General features: G+C 36.4%; 1 protein-coding gene and 1 long non-coding RNA gene across 5 annotated transcripts in view; one reads left to right on the forward strand and one right to left on the reverse strand.

Moving 5' to 3' along the window:
* Positions 1 to 17,934, forward strand: part of PCGF3 (polycomb group ring finger 3) — a 62,277-nt gene that overhangs the window by 25,206 nt on the left and 19,137 nt on the right. For 3 of the 4 annotated variants that reach the window (XM_060690368.2, XM_034410733.3, XM_087886424.1), the window contains one exon: positions 10,802 to 10,844. The gene's annotated coding sequence lies outside the window, so the exon portion shown is untranslated. Of the gene's footprint in view, positions 1 to 2,686; positions 3,026 to 10,801; positions 10,845 to 17,934 lie in introns of those variants that run through there. The other variant, XM_060690370.2, reaches the window with a different exon arrangement.
* On the reverse strand, positions 8,389 to 15,644 carry LOC117661669 (uncharacterized). The gene is made up of 3 exons (XR_004590090.3): positions 15,558 to 15,644; positions 11,586 to 11,713; positions 8,389 to 8,553 (listed from the first exon to the last, which is right to left on the reverse strand). It is a non-coding gene; the product is annotated as an uncharacterized LOC117661669 (long non-coding RNA).

The raw sequence follows: 17,934 nt of genomic DNA on the forward strand, positions 1-17,934 counted from the left end.
ATTTTTTTTTATAGCTTTAAACATTTTCCTTAGATAGATCTATTCACAATTGTTTCTGTTCCTCTGTAATCTTCGATAGATTGTGTTTATTTAGAATTTCATCTATTTTCTTCAGAGAGATGTCCCTTCCTTTCGTAATCTATGTGGAAACAAACTCTTTAGTGATTTCTGTACAAAGGTGCTTTTTCAAGACTTCGCTGCTTCTTCTAAGAAGCTTCTTCGGTTTAAGAAGCTTCTTTGATGAGAAGTGAAACATCTTCAAGGAAAAACAAAGTCTAGTTACCTTTTGAAAAAGAACCTTTGGGATAACCATGACGTAGATGAATGAGAATCTCCATAGACATTTATTTCTGTACAGTTTTCTTTGTGCTTGTAAGGAGAAAGTATCCAGTGTAACTATTCTTCTTTAACCCATTGCCATTCCCTCCCCCTCTTTTGCTGTTTTTTTCTTTTTTACTGGAAGAAGGAATGAGAGTGTTATGTGTAGCTTTGTGATTTTCTGAGTAGTTCATGTGTGTCATGGGATGGCTGTTGAATCTGTTTGTTTTCTAAATGGCTACCTTACTTTTTAAGATAAAAATTAAGATCTTATATGTTGGAAAAATATTAGTTTTAGTTGGAAGGTGGGAATGGCAGAGGATTTTTATTTCTGTGTTTGTACTTCTGTTTTTGGAATGGTCAACTTAAAATCAGGGTCATTTGTTTTCGGGTAAAGACAGAAACTTATCTAACTGTGGAAGAACAAATATCATGTGAGATAAGCTGGATGCAGCTGATTATTTTGCTCTTCTGCTCTTGTTTCTTCTGTCTTTTTTTCCCCTCTTGCCAGGCGGTTTTATATTGTTGCCTATATTTGCAAAAATACATACATTAAAAAAAAAAGGTCTCCGTGTTTAGAAGACCAAAGAGCAAAACAAGCCAAAAAAAAAAAGTGTGTGTGTGTGGGGGGGAAGGCCGGAGTAAGAAGCTATGGATTGAAAGCTGCCAGCAGTTACCCCAACTGAAACAAAAGTAAAAAAGAGATAATAAAATTAGCTTGCTTGTATATATATCAAAAATTTGCTTATATATATGTACACAATCAATGTTAAATAATCTAATTTACAGAGTAGCTCTAAAATACCGAACCCATGTCTCCTGTGGAATGGGAATTTGGCAAATTATATAAAACATTTTATGACAGATAAATTATCATAAAGCGTTTTATGAAGTAATAAAAATGTCATGAAACATTTCTGGTGGTCGACTACTGATGTTTGACTGCGCTATACAGTTCAATATGGGCTATTTTCAAGGCAGATCTTTTTCTGAATATTTTCCTGAATTTTTTTAATGAACTTTTCCAGTGAATGCAACATATTAGAAGCTCGGATATTGTTGAAAGCACTGAGGAATCTGGTAGGAAAATATCTCTAAAATGATGATACAAAGGATCCACAATGGGCATACTTAAAAAAAAGGCATTTTGTAACTCCTCTCCACCAACTGCTCTCTTTGCCCTGCATCTTAGCTGCTTCTTTTTTCTTACAGCATCTGATAATTAAACACATTTTAAAATAAATTTGTTAATGTTTTAAGGCTTCACAAAATTCTTTATTTTGACTACGAATGCTAGCATGACCATCTCTGAAGTGGAAAATGCAGTTGAAGTCTGGTTGGGCATCAGATTGCCTGTAGGTCTGAAAAATAGAACAATAATAGGTTATTTATAATGGAGCCATTTGTTAAAAGATTATGTAATGTGAAAAAACAATCAGATTAGTCCTTTTTTTCAGGTAATTTACATAGAGGTTTGCAGACAGAATAGATAAAGCAGCATGTGTTTCCAAATTATATCAAATTTCTCCTATGATTTTATGTAAAAATGCCCTACACCTCATTTTTCAGGACACCCAGTTCTGTAGCAGTACTACCCAAATGCTAAAAGGTATCTGGAAGTGGGTCTGAAAATGTTTTAAAAAAAATCACTTTGTGTGCGCTGACCAGGTGGGAGAGAAATATTGCACAGCAGAATTTTGTATTCTGATCTTGGGGGTGGAACTTGGAGCTGCAAAATGCTGGCGGGAGTTTGCATGCAGCTTTCTGACTACATACGAGCATAAATATGAATATGTAAATACACTCCTTGTGGCCTACAGTGAAACTCGAAAAATTAGAATATCGTGCAAAAGTTCATTTATTTCAGTAATGCAACTTAAAAGGTGAAACTAATATATAAGATAGACTCATTACATGCAAAGCGAGATAGTTCAAGCCTTGATTTGTCATACTTTTGATGATTATGGCTTATAGCTCATGAAAATCCCAAATTCACAATCTCAGAAAATTAGAATATTACATGAAATCAATAAAACAAGGATTGTACATAGAACAATAATGGACCTCTGAAAAGTATAAGCATGCATATGTACTCAGTACTTGGTTTGGGCCCCTTTTGCATCAATTACTGCCTCAATGCGGTGTGGCATGGATGCTATCAGCCTGTGGCACTGCTGAGGTGTTATGGAAGACCAGGATGCTTCAATAGCGGCCTTCAGCTCTTCTGCATTGTTCGGTCTCATGTCTCTCATCTTTCTCTTGGCAATGCCCCATAGGTCCCCTATGGGGTTTAGGTCAGGCGAGTTTGCTGGCCAATCAAGCACAGTAATCCCATGGTCATTGAATCAGGTTTTGGTACTTTTGGCAGTGTGGGCAGTCCTCCTGGAAAATGAAGTCAGCATCCCCATAAAGCTCGTCTGCGGAAGGAAGCATGAAGTGCTCCAAAATCTCCTGGTAGACGGCTGCATTGACCCTGGACTTAATGAAGCACAGTGGACCAACACCAGCAGATGACATGGCTCCCCAAATCAACACAGACTGTGGAAACTTCACACTGGACTTCAAGTATCTTGCAGTGTGTGCCTCTCCATTCTTCCTCCAGACTCTGGGTCCTTGGTTTCCAAATGAGATGCAAAAGTTGCTCTCATCAGAAAAGTGGACTTTGGACCACTGAGCAACAGACCAGTTCTTTTTGTCTTTAGCCCAGGTAAGATGCTTCTGACATTGTTTGTTGTTCAGGAGCGGCTTGACGAGGAATACGGCATTTGAAGCCCATGTCCAGGATCCGTCTGTGTGTGGTGGCTCTTGATGCACTGACTCCAGCCTCTTTCCACTCCTTGTGAAAGTCCCCAACACTTTTGAATGGCCTTTTCCTGACAATCCTCTCCAGGCTGCTGCTTGTGCACCTTTTTCTTCCACACTTTTCCCTTCCACATAACTTTCTATTAATGTGTTTTGATACAGCACTTTGGGAACATCCAACTTCTTTTGCAATTACCTTTTGAGGCTTTCCCTCCTTATGGAGGGTGTCAATGATGGTTTTCTGCACAACTGTCAGGTCAGCAATCTTTCCCATGATTGTGATTCCTACTGAACCAGACTGAGAGACCATTTAAAGGCTCAGGAACCCTTTGCAAGTGTTATGGCTTAATTAGCTGATTAGAGTGGGACACTTTGAGCCTAGAATATTGAACCTTTTCACAATAATCTAATTTTCTGAGATTGTGAATTTGGGGTTTTCATGAGCTGTAAGCCATAATCATCAAAAGTATGACAAATCAAGGCTTGAACTATCTCGCTTTGCATGTAATGAGTCTATCTCATATATTAGTTTCACCTTTTAAGTTGCATTACTGAAATAAATGAACTTTTGCACGAAATTCTAATTTTTCGAGTTTCACCTGTATGTTTTTCTAAAATATTAGAGTTCAAGTGTTGCTGCTTAGGCCAGTTATCTCTCTGAGGCAGTTGTCTAGAGAGTAGATCATCTAACCTATGTTAATAATTATTTTACAACCTGCTACTTAAATATGACACAGAAGCAGAAAGGAAAATAGTGATCATTAATCGACCGCCCCATTTCTTGATCATTTCTTGGGCTGCCCAGGATGGAATAATAGATTTCTAGTTGAAGCGGAGGGGGGGGGGGAAAGCCAGGTTCCCTAAATGCTATCAACCATTTTTACCTATTACAGGTAATCCTTGATTTATGACCACAATGGAGCTCAAAATTTCTGTTGCTAAGCAAGGCAGTTGTGATGTGAATTGTGCCGCTTTTTATGACTTTTTTTTGCCACAGTTGTTAAATGAATCACTGCAGCTGTTAAGTGAACCATGCAGTTAAGTGAATCTGGCTTCCCCCATTGATTTTGCTTGTTGGAAGCCAATGGATTACAAATAGGGATCACATGACCCTGGGACTGTACAGCTGTCATAAATACATGCCAGTTGACAGGCACCAAAATTTTGATCATGTGACCATGGGGATGCTGCAACAGTCGTAAATGTGGAAACCATAAGTTACTTTTTTCAGTGCTGTTGTAACTTCAAACGGTCACTAAACAAATGGCTGTAAATTGAGGATTTACTTATAGTAGTCTGGAGTAACAGTGTAATGATATTTTCAGGATAATTTGCAATAGGGCCAAAATTCCTTTGGGTAAAAGCTTGTTTTGCTGACTTTTTCCAAAACTGGTTTTACAGCATACAAAAAACTTCTCCAAATTCTTGTAGTAGAGCTGGTTACAAACAAATAAATTAAGCAATGAAATTTCAAAGATGAAGTTTACCGTACAATATAATGATTATACATTTTGAGTTTGCAATAATTTGCATACTTATCTGGGAATAAATATTAACTGAATGTAAATTGACACGCATACAATGTTTTGTGAATACAGCGATCCAATTTCTTTTAGATGCTAATTCTTGTGCTATAGTGAGATTAACTGCTGCAACTATTTTTAAGCTGATTTGTGTAAGGGTTCAAATGTCAATTCTCTCCCGAAAGCCCTGTTTGTGAAATGCCAGAATTGCTCTGAGTCCGCCCAGTATATAAAAATTTTAAAATAAAATGAAATGAAACTCTAAATAAAAAGGATCTTGACGATTAAAAGTCCAATATGCAGTAACCAAAGTTGATTACATTAAATTAGACAAATCAAGGTATGAGTTAAAATAAAATTTTGTATGATTAATGTTCAATAGATAAAAACCATCTTGGATGAAATTTTTTAAGAAGGAAACAAGTCTTTCTATGGTATTTTTAGTTAACTGATAATTTTTTAAGGAATTTTGAAATATTTTGGTGCACCTTAAGTCATTCTGTTATGTCACAAACTCTGCAACAAATATTAACAAACCGGAATATTCTGCCATATTATCCTTCAGTATTTCAGAACTTCAGAATTTCCATCCCAAGTTTGGGACTGAATCTTCTCAAGCACTTACGAAGGTGGCCCTTGAGGACTAGCAAGATGGCAAGTCTCATTAGTTTAATATAGACTTTTTAAATTGTAAAGGTGATTAGATGGGAAGAACAGTACCATGACTTTGCCCTCTAGCTTCAGAAATTTAATTCACTGCTTTTATCTCATGAATGTGAAACGTATTATTACATTTTGTGGTTCCAGTTCTCGTGAATAAATATTTGATTCAAAGCAGGATAGGATGCTTGAGAGGGTGAGCTCCAGAAGAGTATACTTTGCACTTCATAAAGGTAAAGATTCCCCTCGCACATATGTGCTAGTCGTTCCCGACTCTAGGGGGTGGTGCTCATCTCCATTTCAAAGCCGAAGAGCCAGCGCTGTCTGAACATGTCTCCATGGTCATGTGGCCAGCATGACTAAACGCCAAAGGCACATGGAACACTGTTACCTTCCCACCAAAGATGGTCCCTATTTTTCTACTTGCATTTTTTATGTGTTTTCAAACTACTAGGTTGGCAGAAGCTGGGAGAAGTAACGGGAGCTCACCCTATTACGTGGCACTAGGGATTCGAACCGCTGAACTGCCAACCTTTCGATCAACAAGCTCAGCATCTCTTAGCCACTGAACCACTGCGTCCCTTGCACTTCATAGCAGTTGTCAATGATGTTCAGATTCATTTCAGTTTTTGCAAAGGCTTTTAAAGCTCTTCAAACTTTTAGCTTTGGGTATCACAGAAGCTGCTTTTGTTTGCCTTGTATAAATCCATTGTTAAGATCTTGGGGATTGATTTAATTCTGTTTTGGCTCATAGGCATACTTTTCTCCCATAACTAGGTCCTCTGGAACTCAGAAATATGTCAAGGCCATCTATCACAGTGCTGTTTCCTCTTATTAAAATCCATCTTGCATTTTCACCACTGTTTCCTTTTTTGTTGTTGTTGCTTGCTGGCTTAGTATATTTCATATTTTGTACTCATTACTCTTTGGGGATCTGGCGAGGATGGTAGAGGACAGGAAGGCCTGGAGGAACATTGTCCATGGGGTCGCGATGGATCAGACACGACTTTGCAACTAATAACAACAACAACTCCTCTTTGGGGAGGACTTTCATACTGTAGCAGAGTAGTGGAATAATTTTGTATTTTAAAAATACTTTGGTAATTTTAGAAAACCAAATTCAGTTGAAATCTTTTGTGATTCGATGCAAAACCAGTTTCTGCTTATTTAATTATGTAAGATTTATATCACTCCTTTCTTCGTGAATTCAAGGCAGTATATCTAGCTTTTCTTTAGCCACAAAACCAGAATAAATTAAGCTTTCTGTTCTGCTTCTCCAGACTATGTGGTACCCTCCATTTTTATTGCACTTCAAGTTTTATAATCCACAGTTAAAATGACCAATAATTACAGACTCTATGAAGTGTAATCTAAAACACTTGGAGAATGTAAAGTGGTTTGCTCCTGTTGTACTTCTTTGGTGTTGAGACCTCTTGAAGAACAGTAATTCAAATTAAGTATCTGTGTAAAGGAAGTACAAGAGGCAAACTACTTGTTGTATCTCTGATTAATGAGGCCCTGTTCCAGTGTCAGCTCCTCCTATTAAAACAATTGAACAAGTAGTTGAACTAGGTTTTTAGGCTAAGGGTTATTCTCAATTTTTTGTTGCCTTACCAGGAGCTGCATTGCCAAAGAAGTAGGACCAGAGAAAAGAAGTAGTGAGTGTGACCAGAATAAAATACTAAATTTAAATTTAATTAAACTTTAATCAAGATCATCTAACATGGTTATTTAATTATTTTCTTGCTGTGCCATTTTTAAAAGAGATTTTAGTTGCAACTCTGGGAGAAATTCTGTGTATTGTACCAAAAACTGTGGACTCCATATGTTATCCGAACATGTATGTGACAGTGCTTAACCAACTTTAGCTGATCTCAAAAAGTTAAGCAGGTTCAAACTTGGATATTACTAGAACGGAAGACCACCAGGCCATGGTATGCATTCCAGGTGTAAAAGAAAGCTAACTCTGGTCCTGAATTTATGATACTTTACTTTTCATCTTAACCTGTCATTTTTTAATTTTTATTACTGGCACAGAAAGGCGTGCTTTCGCAAAAGAGCTTAGATTTGCAAGAGCCACTGCTGTCTTCATAAAGCTGCTTGTATTATTGAGTGAATTGAACAAGTTGCTGATGAAAAAGTTCTCGTAGATTTGCAGAAAGCTTAAATGGATGGAGCAATGTCTCTGAGTTATTCAGAAACTGCAATATTTCAAGGAGGAAGTTGATATTGGCACATGAAACACTTTGTTTACATTCCACAACTTCTCCTTTGAAGGATTTTATGAGCATCGATCACATCTTAGTAAACTGTAGGAGAGATTGTAGTTGTGGTGGCATGCAGGTGTCCATCCATCTACCCATCTAGCCGTCTACCCATCTACCTACCTACCTACATTACTGACCAACCGACGTACCTACCTACCTATCTACCGTGTTTCACTGAAAATAAGATCCTGTCTTATATTTTTTTGAACCTTGAAATAAGCACTTGGCCTTATTTTCGGGGAGGTTTTATTAATCTGGGGTGCATGATGGGGTTCCTCTTGCTTTCTTACCTGATTTCCAGCTCTGTCTCCCTAACCTAACCAGAGAAAATGGCAGGGACCGGCTCTGCATTCATTTAAATATTTTCAGGGAGGGCTTATTTTCAGGGGATGTCTTATTTTTGGGGAAACGGTATCTACCTACCTACCTAGTACCCACCTACCTGCATTCAGAATCTTTGAAAAAAATACGCTGAGCCATCTGCTTGAATGTTTCCCCCTTACCAATATTTCATTGAAATTTGTTTCTAGCTTTATGTTAGTTATACTACTAGAATCAAAATTCTAGTAGTATGTAGTATAATGCTACAGTATGTGCATCTTTGAGTTTAGCTTTTTACTCATTTGTCCCCAAAGTTACTAGCCCTGTTTTTGGAGTATCAAAAGATTCTAGTGTTTTTGTTATCTGGAATTATCTTCCAGTTAGCTTTTGGATGACTTGATGAGTTGAACTCTGCCCATTATTTCCATTTTGTATAAGGGCTTGTTTCTTCTTTCCATCCAAAAAGTAAGAACTGCAGGGTGTGCTCACCAGCTTACTTAGTTTGAGTGATAATATGACGAGGGAAAATTGATATCAGTCTTCTTCCCTCCCCACTGTGGTTATCCTCTTTGCAGGCAAATGATGCTAGACTTCCTTACATCGCTTAATTAACCAGGCAGTTCTGATCCATTCCTTTGGCACCATCTGTTCGCTAAAGAATGCTGAGAAGAAGGTGAAGGAAATGGTACATGATTATATAATAATGGTTGTCATTGAACAAATGATGCTTAATTGGTCATTTGTGATTGTTTAGTCAAAACATTTCTTAAAAACACACACACAGACAATAATTGTGATTTAAAATTTGCGAACCTTTTTGAAATTTCAATATTTCTGCATAAATATGACCTAAAATGTGATTTGTTCTCTACACAAATCCTAAAGCAAGATAAAGAGAATTTAAAAAAAAAGAGTCCAAAACATTACATCTGTCAATTTTTTATTAAGAAAAATGTGTGGCAAAAGTACATGAATTTTAACCACCACTGTCTTGTAGGTGGGTTTGTGTGTGTGTGTCTCTCTGTGCATGTATGTAACACCCATCAGTAATGTGAACGAAACCAAATGTTCATCAGAGAATCAGCTTACTATCGGAGTGACTAGGACTCATTTGTTATTAGCTTTTACAAATAATCTTATTAAGGATTTAGTCAAGTGTAAAATCTTTCTATGCACTTGAAAAGTGCATTGATGTATACATACAGATGTATTGTAACAAAGATACAATCTATAGGTGGTTCTCAAGTTACAATAGTTCATTTAGTGACCATTCAAAGTTACAACAGCACTGAAAAAAGTGACATGACCATTTTTCGCAGTTGTGACCTTTGAAGCATCCTCATGATCATGTGATCAAAATTCAGATTCTTGACAACTGGTTCATATTTACGTATTTCATTGTTGTGTCCCAAGATCATGTGATCCTCTTTTGCAACTTAGGTTACTAACTCAGCAACTGCAGTGATTCACTTAACAACTGTGACAAGAAATATCGTAAAATGGGACAAGGCTCACTTAACAACAAAAATGTTGGGCTCAATTGTGGTCATAAGTCGAGGACTACCTGTATAAGGAACTGCAGCAGCTGATTTCTTCACAGTAAAATACCTTAATCCTTGATCATTTCAGCAAGGGGACATAGCCAGTCCTAACTCTATTATCCTTTTTTGATAGAGGATTTTTGAAAATTATATGGTCCCATATTTTTAGGTGTTTACTTACAGTACATAATGAAAAATGTAAGTCCATGAGTGGTACCTTTTTTTGGATAAATAGATATCCAACTAAAAATATTAATTATGTCATTAATATTAATCATCTTTTATATATCTGTATATCCAGTGACTTTGCTGAAATGCAGAACTGGAAGATCTATGAAATCTTGTAGACAAATAGTTACTTTCATTTAAAAAGGATAATAATTCTGAAGGCTATTTGAGTATACTTTGGCTACTGCTTGGTTGCAGTTCATTCTGTAGATTTGGGCTTTATTTTGACAGAATTAAGGAAACATTGAAAAGTCCTCTCAAGATACTTCTTTACTTCCTTGGCCTTGGATCTTGATTGTGAAATTTTGGTCAAAAGGCTTACTACGCACACAGGAGCTGGAGAGGTGATAGAATGCACACAATATTTGCAAGAAAACCCCTCCCTGCCTTTCAAAACTGGGATTGACAAACTGGAGCTAAGCTGTAAGTTAAAGCTAGTTCCTAAACTTGTTCAGAAACAGTCTTCATATAGAGGAAAAAGTGAGCAGCCCTTTCTAGGGGCCTCCCATTTATTACTGACTCTCATTATTAGTTAATAGTTTTATTAGCCCTTGAGCATCTCTTTTAAACCATTTCAAGCAATTACGGTCAAGTGCTATGCTGTTGTTTGCTCATTTTGGTTTTAAAGATCGTTTTGCATAGAGCTGAACTGGTGTTTGTCTTTTTCTTGGGAAAACATATGGAATATAAATGTGAGAGCATATTTTGGCAGCATAAATAAATTATTTAACTTGGTACAAGAAACATATTTAGACCTTTAAATACTGGGAAGAACTAGCATTGTATAGATCTTGGGAGATGTTTTACTGAATGTGCTATTTTAAATAACAAAATAACTGGCTTTTTGATATCAAAGTTAGGTCAAAATCTACTTGATTTTAAGCTGACGAAAGTTTAATAGAAAAACATTAGTCTTCTCATTTCTGTCACCCTGTGGTGGTAAGAAGAATGGCATCAGTTTTACTTAGCAATATTTAATTCAGACTAAATTGTAGCCACTGATTTCTAGCTAAAATTAACTATTTTCATGTTAAAAACGAATAGCTCATCTAATATTTGTCTATTAATAAATACTGTTGAATTTCCTTCAATGTATTCTAAGTAGCTGTTGATTTTCAGACTTGTTTTTCTATTTTTTCAGGTCTCTGGATGGCAGACACTGAAAAGAAATGCTGTTTTAAGAGGTATGCTTAGAGAAAAATAATACTTTTCCCTCAGTATGTGAAGAGATTTTTTTCTGATTGAATTCTACAACCTCCTTCAATATATATAAAAGTATCTAGAAGGTGATTTTTTTTTAAAAAAACTAAGTGTTCTGAAAACTGAAAACCTTTTTGAGGTTTAGTTATAGCTTAAAGAGTGTTTTCTTTAGGGAATGTCTATTTTTGATATATACAGGAAATATTGCTATGGTTTCACCTAATATGGCTACAATATTTCTAATGTGAACATCCTGTTTTTTCCCCAGGCCAGGTATAAGCTGTTTTTATATTGGCTTCCAAGTGCTACAGTGTGATAGCTGTGTTGAAACTAAAAAGGAATAATTTCATTGTTTTAATCATAATATTTGATGTGTGAAAATGTTTCAGTTGGAACTCCTAAAACCTATTTAAATGTAAATCACAGAAAAATATTTGAATTTTCCCATATCACTTATCCTGCTAATAGGAATTAGGGAATTCCTGTTAGTGGCAAGTGCTCTTTCATGCTACTAATTTTGACATGTCGCACAAAGTTTAACAAGCAAGCAAGCTTTTTAGTAGTTACATTAGTCATCGGAGGAACAATATTCAAAATAATATAATTGTTAACAAGAAATACTTGATAAATCTATGGAGAAAGTGAAACACCTAATGTATGGGAAAACTGCTTCACTTCCCATACAGATCAAGTGAAAAGTTCAGCTGCATTCAATGTAGACATACCTCTGAAAGGAGCCTTCTGCAGAAACTGTTGAAAAGGAAGTTCATCCAAGCTACTAGTCACACAAAGTGACTCATAAAGCAATGGGGTATACAGTCAACTCTGTGGGTGGGCATTCAGCTTGCAGAACCTTTCAAAATAAAATGCATGTTCTTTCCTATAGCTATAATTTGGGAATTAATGAACCAACAATTGGTCACTAATATTTTAGAAATAGTACTTTGATAACTGCATTTACACAAATATGCAAACCACACAGACTTGTAAAATAATTGCTGCTGTCTCATGTTCATGCTAGCATCGTGTAAAATATCCATCTTTACACAGTTGGTGAAACATGGAAAAGAAGTGGAGTCTTCCCCATGATTTAGAAATAAAAGAGGGAAGTTACTAGAGTTTTATCCAAAACTATGCAAATCAATACAATGTTGTAGGTACAATATATATATATATATATATATATAACACTTCTTTGCTTCAGTTGTGAAATTAGGTCAAATGCAAGGTTTTAAATATGTATTTATTGTGTAACAAGGCAAAAATAAGGAAATGAACAAAATGGTTCTGTTGACTGACTTTCTCTGAAAGCAAGCACTGCAATTTTACGCTATTTTGGGGGGGGGGGATAACAACAACTATTGCTGATAAATTGAAAAATAACTTTAAAAAATTGCCATTGTAAGGAACAAAGAGTATCTCGGGACTAAGCCAGGTACAACTTGGGAGAACTACAATTCAGCTTCCCTCTCCTCTTTTCCATGCATGTTCTTGAATGCTGTATCTTCAGTTTGATCAGGATGGGATGTGACTGCTATTGGAAATGGGTATATATAGGACTTCCGGTTTGCTGTTCGTCGCTGCCAGACATTCCTTTGGGATCGTCAGCTTCCACTGCCTGTCAGAGCCGCCTTCACAACGGAATGGCGGCTCGAAAAAACTCCGTTTCCATGAGGAAACGGAGATAGAGCCGGCAGGGGTGGGTAGAACTCTCTGCGGAGTCCCAAAAGTTTTTTTTTTACTTTTGGGACGGAGCGGATGAGATGCCCCGTATCCCCAGCCGCTGCTCCGGGCTTTGGGAGACCTCTGCTAATGCAGAGCCAGGCGTCAAAAGCAAGCCTGCAAATTTAACAGACTACTCAAAGAAAATGTGAGCTGGACCTGTAATACTGAACCGCAAGTATTTTACTGATTTTTTTAAAAATTACTTAAGAGAGAGGAGGAAAAGAAAGAGGAAAAAAAGCCTTTTAAAATGGCGTCGGCTGGAGGAGAGGCTGAAAGGGAAAGTCCTTCCGTTTTCTATTACTACAATGTAGCGGAATAAATACCACTGGCTACATTTGTAGACAAAACTTCGCTCCTGTGTCTTTTTCTCTTTTTTTCCCTTGGAGACTTGATATTGTTGTTGATTGGAAAGAAGTCTTTTTTTTTTTCTTGCTTTTTTTTTAATAAAGCCTGCCTGGGCGGAAACATGGCACTGAGATTCACAAAGTCAGATAAACAAGAAGGGGGGGGGATTCCCCCACCAACAATTTAAAGGAACAAGTCTTAACTCTTCAGTCTCAGAAACCTGATTTTAATATAATAGAATTTTTCTTAGAGGAGATTGAAAGAAGGGAGGAGATTGTGAATCAGCAACTTGAAAAATTTAAGCAGGAAATTAAAGAATTGGTGAAATCTAAGTTTGATTTTTTGGAGAAAAAACTCTCAAAAGTGGCTAATGGTTTTTCAGAATTTATGATACAGTTGGACACAAATACTAATTTACTAGAGTCTAAAATAGAAGAAATTCAAGATAAATTGGACAATAGAACTCAAAAAATTGAAAATGATTTGACAAACACTCAGGATAATAGCTTAGAAGAAAAACCTAAAATGGATGCTGATCAAAAGTCTGGTAATGCAGAAAATCTGCAACAGAAGATTGAAAAAGAGATTTTAATGGTACAATATAATTTCACAGAATATGCGATAAGATTAAGAGGTTTGCAGGAAAATAATAGAGATGATTTAAGGAAAATATCTTCTGAAATTCTAGCTGGGATTCTAAAGGTTCAACCTGAGGAAGTGTTTTGTAGGATTGACAGAGTTTATCGAATAAACTCCTGGATTGCCAAGCAAAGGCAATTGCCTAGAGATGTGGTGATTTATTTTACAGATAAAGAAATTAGGAATAATATCGTGCAAAATTCCTTCAATTCTAATTTGCAATTGTATGGAAGAAAGATTTGGATTTACAAGGAACTCCCACCTAAGATATTGATTGAAAGGAAGAAATTTGGTTTTCTGGTGAATGAGTTAAAAAAGAGAAATATCTCATTTAGGTGGGACGCCCCAGTTGGTATTATATTCAGATATCAAGGAGAAAGATATCAGCTAAATACTGTTGAAAGAGCGGAAGAATTTTATCAAAATAGGTTGAAAATGAACGTAACATCTTCAGGTATAATACAGGATAAGCAGAAGGAGCCGGAAATAAAGGTAAAATATCGAATTACAGAGACTGTATCAGATGAATTGCCTTTGGATTTATTGGATACCCCAGCTGGACTATCTACAAATTTGAGAGAAGTGGCATCTAACCTTAATGTGATGACTTATCAAGGCAAGGATAAGCATGGAAACCAATTAGGGGATATACAAGGGATAAAAAAGAAACATGAGATACAAAAACAAAACCAACAAGACCAATCTACAAAGCAGAATGAAAACCGACCAGATGATACACAATTTGTAGAAAGGAAACCAGGATGGAAACCAAACCCACAAAAAGAAAAGAAAAAAAGAAAAAGGTTGCATAAAAATAGAAATTTCTAAATCAGGCAACAGTGAAGCCAGTGACTTTAAAATATGAATGGTTATGTGTAAACATAGAAGAGGCGATGTATTGGTTAATATCATCCTGAGGATTGTGGCAGATCTCTGCATGGCCGTAATCTGGGGACGTGAAAAGAGCCTTAAACTGATGGATTTGAATTATCCACTTTGGAATTTCTTTTTATGTTGATAAACATATTATAATTATCTTGAATCACAAGGCAAGAGAATTATGCTGGGGCATGCAGAAGATCGGGTTGTTACCCACTACGATGATGGGAATTAATAATCCTGATGAAACCCACAATTATTACTATATGGAATATAATTATAATGTCACTCGGGTGGTTGTTTTTACCTTTATACATATAAGAAGATATTTACTACTGATGGGGGCAGATATGATTGAAGATCCTGAATAAACTGTTGCACCAGCAAGCTATGTTACCTGATTATGGATGTTGGTTCTACCAATCTAGTGGAAAGACCTCAAAGAAGATATTATATGGATTATAAATTTAAAGTCATTGTCTTTTCTTTTTTTTTTATTTAGATATAATGGAAAATATAGACATATATTTTTAAGTAGTGTGGGCAGTGAATCAAAGATATTAAGAAATGTTGTGTATGGTAATTTTGCATGATAGTGGGTGAATAAGCTAGTTAGTAGATTGATTAGTCTAAGAAAAGGGATTTTTAAGTGATATATTTAGGGGAGTGGAGGAAATGGATAGAGTGGAATAAATGTTAAACTAGATTTTATGGGGAAGGCCGCTTTGAAATGTTATAGTAATATATATAGAAGATTAAATGTTAAAGTAGGACTTATCGTATAGTTTTAAAGTGGAGAAGTTATTCTATAATGTTATAGTATAATGTTTTTTTTTTCTTTCTTTTCTCTTTTCTGAAATGTATGGATAAAGGGGGATGTTATAATATTAATAATATTTTTAGTAAGTAATGGTCAATATTTAGAGGAGGGAGTAAGTAATCTGTTATGAATTAGGTTTTTTTTTGTTATGAAGAAGTCACAGGGGGGGATGGGTGGGGAGGGGGGGTTAGGGAGGGGGAGGGAGAGGGGGAAAAAAAGGGGGAAAAATTTGTATTTGAAAACTTTTTCAATAAAAAAAAAAAAGGAAATGGGTATATATATATATCACCTGTAATATCAGTCAAGTAGAATTCTTTCAGTGTCATAGGGAACATGAACAATGTTGTGCTCATATTCTGCTGGTCAGTTTCCTGTTGGCATTTGATTGGCCACCATGGAAACAGAATGCTGGACTCAATAGCTCTTTGGTATGAGCCAGCATAATCTTCTTTGTGCATCTGTGTTGGTATCATTAATAATTTGATATATAATATGTCCATACACATGCATACTTGTTTCATAGTTGCATTTTCAGATGTTAATGAACTTTCAAATATAATATTTTCCTGGTGCTATTTCTCAGTGAAAATTGTTTTCCCACTTGCTCAATAGAAGATGCAGTTTTTCACAGACACAGTATTCGAGAGGGTTTAGTTTTTAAGATACCAAAGAAGTCAGCAACAGACTAGGATAAGGATTGGAAATTGTAAATTCTCTGACAGTTGAATTAGTAAATACTGTATTCCTGATTGCAGATTGATCTCATTACAATTGCTAGTCCAAACTCAATTCATGCCTTGCTTTTCCTGAAGCAACTGAATTTTCTATTTTCATAGATTAGGTAGGATTAAGTTATGTTTTTTGAGGATTAGATTAACTTGTTCAGTTTTTACCTCTGGGCATTGGATATCTCAGATTCATGGTACACTGTTTACTTATTGTGGACTTTGGAAAATATCTTTCATTGTCTTTTGGATTAAGTAGATGGCTTGCATCTTTGTTTACTTGCTTGCACAATGGGTAATTAATTGGTAACATTAGCTGGTGAGGGAATGATAATGGTTAAATCTTGTTATATAAACATTTAGCTGATCCTAGAGAAAAGAAGATAAGCAAATAAAAGAGGCTTTTTTGTTAGCTATTATATTTATATTCTATCAGATATATGAAAAGCACCTATGATTACCACATCACAATTTTGTGTGAATTCCTCAGGTCTTGAGATATGCAGAATGCCTTGAGAATTTTAATATAAAAATATTTTGCTTGATGGGTGTACATTTTATTTAAAACAAATTAGCATTTTGAAGAAATCCTCTGAAGGGAGAATGGAAAAGGAATGTGAATCACTTGAAGATTTTGCATTTTTTCTACTCAAACTTGGTTCTTGGTTCTCGCTACTTCTAAATCATTTCATATATATTTGATAAAAAAGACGGTATGATGTAAATATATGCAGTGCTTTCCCCAAAGGGGACGCTAGCAATTGGGCCCTTCTATCCCTTTTCCCAGGTGACCAGCCCACCTGGCCCAGGCACACCAACACATCTTGGAGAGAATTATGGGCGTTAATTAAAATAATGGCTGTTAAGAGAAAAACAAATTAAACAGCAACTACAGGTAACAACAAGCTCCAGTGCAATAAACAAACAATAACCCAGCAAGCAGATTAAAATAGTGGTCCTTAAAATAAAATAAAATTAAGCAACAACTACAGATAATGGCAACAAGCATCAATGCAATAGACACACAACAACACAACTAATACATTAAAACGGTGGCTCTCAAGATAAAATAAGATTAAACAGCACAGTAGTATAAAATGTTAAACCTTATGGTGAGCAACAATTGTCCCAGTGCCTCCGATGTGGCTCAGCAATGGCCAGCATAAAGGCTCAAGCTTCCATTAGAGGATTTAGTTAAAACACGCAGATAGTTCCCAAAGACTGTCCTTTGGACAAATGGTTCCTCGCCGATCTTGTTGTCTTGCAGACTTGTCCTCTATAAGCCAGGGAGAGGCTTATGGGGTCCACTTCTTCCAGCAAGGGACAATGGCTCAGGAGCTCCATTGAACCAAAAATGCAGCTATTCTGGAACCATGCTTTGGATAAGAATACCACCCAGGGGTGAAATCCAGCAGATTCTGACAGATTCTAGAGAACCGGTAGCAGAAATTTTGACTAGTTCCCAGAACCGGTAAATACCACCTCTAGCTGGTCCAGAGTGGGATGGGAATGGAGATTTTGCAATATACTTCCCCCAGGAGTGGGGAGGGAATGGGGATTTTGCAGTATCCTTCCCCTGGAGTGGGGTAGGAATAGAGATTTTGCAGTATCTTTCCCCTGCCATGCCCACCAAGCCACGACCATAGAACCGGTAGTAAAAAAAATTGAATTTTACCACTGATGCCACCCCTCTCATGGCAGCTAGGATACAGTCTCCAAGATATAACAGTCGCTCTTCCTTGGGGTGGCAATTCTCTCTCATTCCAAAGAAGTTCAGTCTCCTTCCCCATAGTAGTATTCCTTTTTTTTGTTCCCTCTCAGTCCTTTTAAAACTGCCACCCCTCCTTTTCTCTCTCTGAGCTGCTGGAATCTGTAGTCCCCTCTCCAGCACTCTAATTTAATTCCCTCTGCTGGGGACTACTTTTCCCATATATCTCCCCC

This window comes from Pantherophis guttatus, chromosome 2 (genome assembly GCF_059756535.1).
Source record: "Pantherophis guttatus breed Tessera chromosome 2, ASM5975653v1, whole genome shotgun sequence".
NCBI classification, from domain to species: Eukaryota; Metazoa; Chordata; class Lepidosauria; order Squamata; family Colubridae; genus Pantherophis; species Pantherophis guttatus.